Genomic DNA, 6,936 nt, shown 5'->3' with positions numbered 1-6,936 from the left:
ATATGGAATAGACCATGCATGTACAGGCAAAACTCGATTTCGAATAAAAGGTCTCAAGAATCTAAAATGGAGTGCTAAATTGAATGGTCTAAGGTGGAATCCATCACAATCAAATGCAAAAATCACGAAAGAAGAAATGGAAAATTATTTATCAAAGTTAAATAACAAGATTAGCTAAGCAAAACTTAAATCAAATGAAACCAAGACCATAAATGCCTCCAAGTTATTAAGCTTTCATGGTTTTATCCTAGAAATCTATTAAGATTGTCCACGATTCACATGAAGACATGTCAAGGCAAAATCACATAAAAGGGGTCCAATTACAAACGTTAATCAGTCATGTGAGCCCAATTAGAACATTTAAGAACTTCGAAGGTCCAAGAGTGATGAAAAGGTCAAGTCATGATTCAGATTGCAAATACTTTAGGACTCGATTGCAAGAATTTAGAACATTATTGGGCCTTTATGGAACAAAGGGGGACTTGAGGGGTCAAAGTGCAATTTTCAGGAGCATTTACATGCATGCTACGTAGAAGATTTCTGCAACAATGTTTCAGCAAGTTATGAAACTTTCGGCAACTCACAACCTTATGGCTGCAGTTTCTTAGCAATCTATTGAATACAAATATTCATGCAAAACTCCAAACATAATCCATGAATTGCTCCATTAAAATCCAACCACTTTAATGATAAAATGCAAAAGGAGAGAAACAGAAGAACTATATAATCTGCTGCCCATTTGCGTCTAAAAAAAAATTCTGGGCAACTTCACGTAAAGCCAATTCCTCTACCCAAAACTTTGAACTCACGCAGCAAAACAAATAACCTCACCATCTGTCAAAACATTGAAGGAAAGTATGCACATTCTTATGAAATTTTCATGCACATTCACGAATGAAACTGCTGCAACATTCACGCAGCTTCTTTTCTTTCTTATCTCAGCTGAGAGGTATTCATGCGAAGTAGCTTAAGACTGGTTATGTTCGACCCAAACACTCCCAAAGGATCCAACAAAGCTAGCCATGCAATGCAGCAAATTAGATGACCAAGACCCACTTCACGGGTTTATGACAGGGAGAAAGGGAAGATACGACAAAACATAAGAAAAAACGCAACTTGAATCACAACCAACATTGGAATTCTGGTTTTGAGCGACAAATTATAGAAATTGGATCATTCAAACATGCAAACCTTAAGCAAGAAATTTCTGCAATATTCTTACTATCGTTTTTCGATTTGTTTCACTCAGCCATACTTTACAAAATTAACCACAACTAGTAAGCTAATCAGTCAAAATTCGTTAAAGTCCACAAACCAGCATTATTAAACTCATGGCAATGCAACTGCCCATCCTAAAAGACCCAACTTATATGACGGGGTATGAAAATACAATCGAAACAGAAAGGAAGATGCTTGCAGCACATGCGTACATAATATATCAACTAAACTACAAGTAAATCACAAATTCCTGTCCCCAAACCCAGGTCATGACCACGAATTTCCCAGCCAAAACAGAAAACTAAAGCTTCCTTAAATAACAAAATCCAGTCATGAAACAGAGAGTGTTAGACGGAATGCAACAAAGGGCAGGTATAGTTATCTCTTGGGTGGAAAACAGATTTTAGAAACAAAAATGGTAATAAAAAACAAGTGCCATCAGCCCCGGTTATGCCCAACACAGCAAACAGCAAAAAGAGACAACTTTGATTGATGAAAGGGAAATGGATGTAAAAAAAACAACGAAACTGTCTCCCAATACATCCAAGCATCAAATTTTACTCCAGTAATTCAACATCCAAACATAAGTAAAAAACCCAGAAAAATAGACAAGAACAAGGGTTGAAGACTACCTGTTTCACCTTTGGACTTGAAACTTGGGTTCGATGAAGAGATCAGCCGCTGACTCCAATGAAGAAACCTGAGATTGGGTTTTGAATCTTTGAACCTCCTCTTTCTCGGATCTAGTGGCTTTCCCTCACAGCTCTTCCTTTCACTTTCTCTTCCCCTTTTCCCTCAGATTTTCACTTCCTTTCTTATGGCCCTCCCAAAATTCTCTCTTGCTCTCTTATTTTCCCTTTGCCCGTTGTTTTTCTGTTCTCGACAGCCGCCAACCCTTTTCTCTTCTTCGCTGCCCCAATCCTCTCTCCAATTCCAGCCTTTTTCCCAAGAATCCAGCCGCAAGTCTTCTCTCCCTGTTTTTCTCTAGCCGTCTCACGCACTCCCCTTTCTTTCTTGCTCTCTCTCTAGTTCTAGCCGTCAATCCAAAAACTTCCCCCTTTTTCCTTTCTTTCCGATCCTCTCCCCCTCTCTTGCGGCTGCTATTTTCCTTGGCTTTATATAGGCATCATAACCCTAAACCTTCAGTAAACTCTTCCCTATTTGCAGCTAAAGGGGCTACCCAACTCTATGTTTGCAAGCTGCGGCAATACGCAGCTTGCATGCCGCGTTTCTTTTTTTTTTTTTTTTTAAAAGTAATTTAACAAAATTAATAATAAAATACTAAATAATAAAAAACAACAATTTTACGTCAAAATAAACAAACTAAAACAACAAAATTGCCATTTTCAATCCTTTTTTTTCATTTTTCATTTTTCATCATTTTTCACTTTTTTTCTTTTTTTTTCACTTTCAAGAAATTCTATGCTAAAAACTTACAAATAGAAATAAAACTAGACACTAAAAACTAAAAATTGAATAAAACGAACACGACAAATAAAACAAATAAAAAACTAAAAATAAACAGTAAATGAAATTACACCAAAATTTTGGTGTCTACACCTGGCCAGTGAAGGGCTACAGATCTGTTAGCTAAGTATGATGCTCAATTTAATCAGGAGAAGGAAGTATTAAAATTTTTGTATCCCGGAGTAGCCAATGATAAGGAATTTCGAGGACGAAATTCTTTTAAGGGGGAGAGAGTGTGAGAACCCGTACTTTTCCCATTTTCCTAGGGTTTTTTTTCCTTTAATGGCATGTTTTCTGCATTTTCTGGCTTAGGAAAATTTTCCTGGTGAATTTTATGAGTAATTATAGTTTTTAGACGATTTTTCTAGTATTGTATAGTTTTTGAAAAATTAAGGATATATAACGGACGTGGGACCCACTAGTGCGAAAAGTTCGGAAAAATTCGGCCAATAAGGTTAAGTTTCGGATATTGGTTGAACTTTATCGGATGTTAATAGATAAGTAGAGGATGTGATGTGATTGATGTGAGAGGAAAAAAAAAAAGGATAGGAATGCATTAATGAAGTGACACTTGTCATGTTGGGATTGGTTTCACTTGTTGACAACTATTCACCTTTTTTACCTTTCTTACCAATTGAATAAATATCTCAAAAATCACAAAAAACTCACTCTTGTCTTCACCTTCTTGGCCGGCCACCTTGAGCTTAGGAAGGAAGAAAACTTTTCAAAATCTTGGCTACCATCTAGCTCAAATCTTCCAAAACAATTGCTTGATCTAGTTTCTACTCCATAAAATCTCTCCATTTGGTGCTAGTAAGTGATTTGGTGAAGTGTTTAAGGAAGCTAAGGTGTCCAACAACTCTTCCTCTCTTGTTTACTAGGTGAGTGGTGAATGAACTTCCTCCTTCACTTAATGAAGCTTAATTTGTGCCTAATGGGAGCTAAAGTGATGAAATATGTGGTTTATTTCTTGGTTTTGGATGAATTGATGAAGTTTTCAATTTATTGGTGATTTTTCTGGTTTAATGTGATCATGATGTTGTGGCTATCTATGATGGTTGGAAATGATGGTTAATGACTCTAGTAGGTGTACATGATTGGTATTTGCAACCAATTTCTGGTTTGGAAGAAATTTCAGAAAACTAGGGTTCTTGAGGGGGCATTCTGTCCGAAATTTTAGGTCCTAGATAGAGGCCGAATTGGCCTTAGATTAAAACATAAAAGTTGTAGGGAATAATATTTTAGAGGTGCCTACAAAATTTCAGGTCAATCGGAGTTGTGTAGAATGAGATAAGTCGAAATTACTATTGCTATTCTGGATTCATCCGAATGTAAGAACTGCATTTGAAATTGATTGTTTTGGCTGGAATTGCCTTAGATTTGGTTGTTGAGGTCTTCTGATGTAATGTAGCTTGATGTCCTAGCTACCATATGCCTTTGGAATTTCTGAATTTGGACCTGTATAGACTGAGTTGTACTGATTACAGCAGAATGTAGTTTGTGAACCCGTTATTGTGGTTCTGGTTTAGTATCTCGCATATTTGACCTGGTTGTGCTAGGAATTGGACTGAGTGATCTTCTACATTATTGTAGCCCTGTTTCTTAGCTTTCAGCTGGTTTTGGAATTTCTGGATTTGGACTTGTAGAGCCTGAGTTATGATGTTTCCGCTAGAATGCGTTTTGGTGAATCTGTTTTACGTTTTTGATGTAGTATATTGCATTTTTGACCTGTTTGCACTCAAAACTGGGTTGAGTGACCTTCTGTGATGTTGTAGCCCTGTCTTTTAGTTTCGAGATGGTGGGTCTTGCACCCTCATCCGATAATCGTAGTGAAATTGGTACCATTACCGCAAAATGAGGACAAAAACTGTTTTTTCAGGGCCAAAGCTAGTTACATTTCCGAAATTTCTGGTTTCCTTTAATGCTTGTATATGCTTATGAAACCCTATTGGGGTTGTGATTGGCATTGCTTTATGACTCGTTATCGAGTCTCATTGTACTTGTTTGCGTGTTCTAAGGCGTGACGGTGGTTCACGACGTACTTTTGACGACGGTGCATGAAACATCATTTACTTGATTGGTGAGTGTACTACTCACATGAATGTTTACAATGTGGCTTTGATATATGTGATTGTGATGCCGTGAAGGCTTACTTGGCCATTGGAAGTGGTTAAGGTGAGGGTGTACTTGACCGCCCTCACCCCTTTTGATACTGTTAATGACTGTTTACCGTTTCACTGTAATACTGAACTTGATATATGAGTTATTGAATTCCATTTCATGGAAACCTGATTTGGTGTCGTTTGGACGAATATCCAACGGCCTTACTGTATTTACTGAGCTCAACCCCGTTGGTAGTCAATTGAATCGAGCCGGCGAGGGCTTGGTCGTGAAAATTGACATGCCTCGGGGACTGTACTGGGAAATCTTGTAGTAATGAGACTCTTGATTCCGGTAAACTCGAGTATTACCAAAAGTTACAGATTGGAGTGCGGGCCCGGTTGGGGTATGTTGGGTGGAAGGAATGGAAGTGAAGTGAGGTCTACGGTTGGTACTCTTAAACATTGACGGAGGGTCAATGAGGTTGGATCAAGAATGTAAGCGTGGAAATGGGCCCTTGAGAGCCGTTCGTATCCTTTTACCGACTTGTTTTACTTCTTAATTGTGTACTTGAAATGAAAGGTTATGCTATATGCTCTTTGTTGCTTATGTGGTAGTAACTCACTGAACTTAAGCTCATTCCGTTCCATTTGTTTTCCTTACAGGAAATGACCACTTTTGGAAAAGTTTGTGTTAGTTGGCTGTCAAGTTGAGCTCATGTAAATGTCTTTTGAATAGCTCTTTGAATGAAACCCTAATGTGTATTGGGTTCAATTTCTTTTGATTGGCAAACCGAACATGTATATCCATGATGAATCATTTTGATATGCCGCTTTGGCTTTTGGCTTGTAAATGTTACATTTCAATGTATATATGTTTGGTTGACATTTGGTGGGATTTCGGATTAACTCGTATTTCAAACGGCAAAAGAAAACAATTTGGCTACTCTCGGCCTAGTATCCGGATTCTGACGTGGATGGTACTGTTCATCGTCGGCTTCGATTTTCATTTTTTTATTTTGTGATTTTGACTTGTTTATGCGCGTGGGTGTGTTCCGGAACGTATTAGATCGACGTCAACTGATCTGTAGTCCTGGCGAGAGCTGGGCAGGCAGTCCGCTAACCCCTTTGGTTCGCCTTAGGGGAAAGTGGGGCTGTTAGAAATGGTATCAGAGCCACTTCGCGTGGTCTCTGCGCTGAGTGAGATTGGGCCAAGTGATGTTGTGGTCCTAATTTCATGAATATGTCTAAGTGGTCGTTTGAGCATAAGTTATGAACCGGGCATGTGATAAGTGTACGAATCATTATCATGGGACTCGAGGAAGCTAGGTATGTATGTCGGGTAGGAATCTTTAATAAGGATGGTTTACTCTTGGGACCGGCCGGCTCGAGCTGTGAATTATCTTTGATGGGATTCTTGCGCCCGGATACAAAAGATATGAGGGCCTAGGTTAGAAAGGATTTGATGAACTAGAAAGGCCATTCCTCGGTGGATCGTTTATGTTTGTACTTGACTTAACTGGCTGTATATATGTGTGTGGCTTAATTTTGACCAACTTGTATATATATGTTTTGATCTTGTTTGGAATGTATAAATGTGTGTTATCATAAAAGTTTTGAGTGTTACTTACATGCATCGTGCTTATTTTCGTTTAGTATTATTGCCTAGACCAAGTAAAATTCATGGAAGGTACACGGAGTGGTCGGGGACGTGGGCGCGGAACTAGACAACCCACACCGGTTAGGGGTACGGGGGAAACCTCTACTGGACCCAATCTAGAACCGCAAGTAAACCCTAATGTGCAAATAGCTGCTGCTATGCAGCAAATGACAGACATGCTAGCACAAGTGGTGCAGCAACAGGGCCAAAACCCAAATCCTAACCCTGGAAACCCTGGTAACCATATCGAGAGCGAAGACAGAGCTCTCGAACGATTCCAAAAGTTCGCTCCGCCAAAGTTTGTTGGGGAACCCGACCCAGACGTTGTCGAAAGATGGCTTGAAAAGATGGTGGATATATTTGCAGCCCTACACTACCCTGACGAACGGCAGGTGACTTTTGCCGTGTTCCAGCTTGAGGGGGCAGCCCGTTCCTGGTGGAACGTAATTCGGCAGAAGTGGGAACGAGAACAGACACCTAGGACTTGGGTGA

This window comes from Coffea arabica, chromosome 5c (assembly GCF_036785885.1).
Source record: "Coffea arabica cultivar ET-39 chromosome 5c, Coffea Arabica ET-39 HiFi, whole genome shotgun sequence".
NCBI classification, from domain to species: Eukaryota; Viridiplantae; Streptophyta; class Magnoliopsida; order Gentianales; family Rubiaceae; genus Coffea; species Coffea arabica.
Note: the sequence above shows the minus strand (reverse complement) of the source record.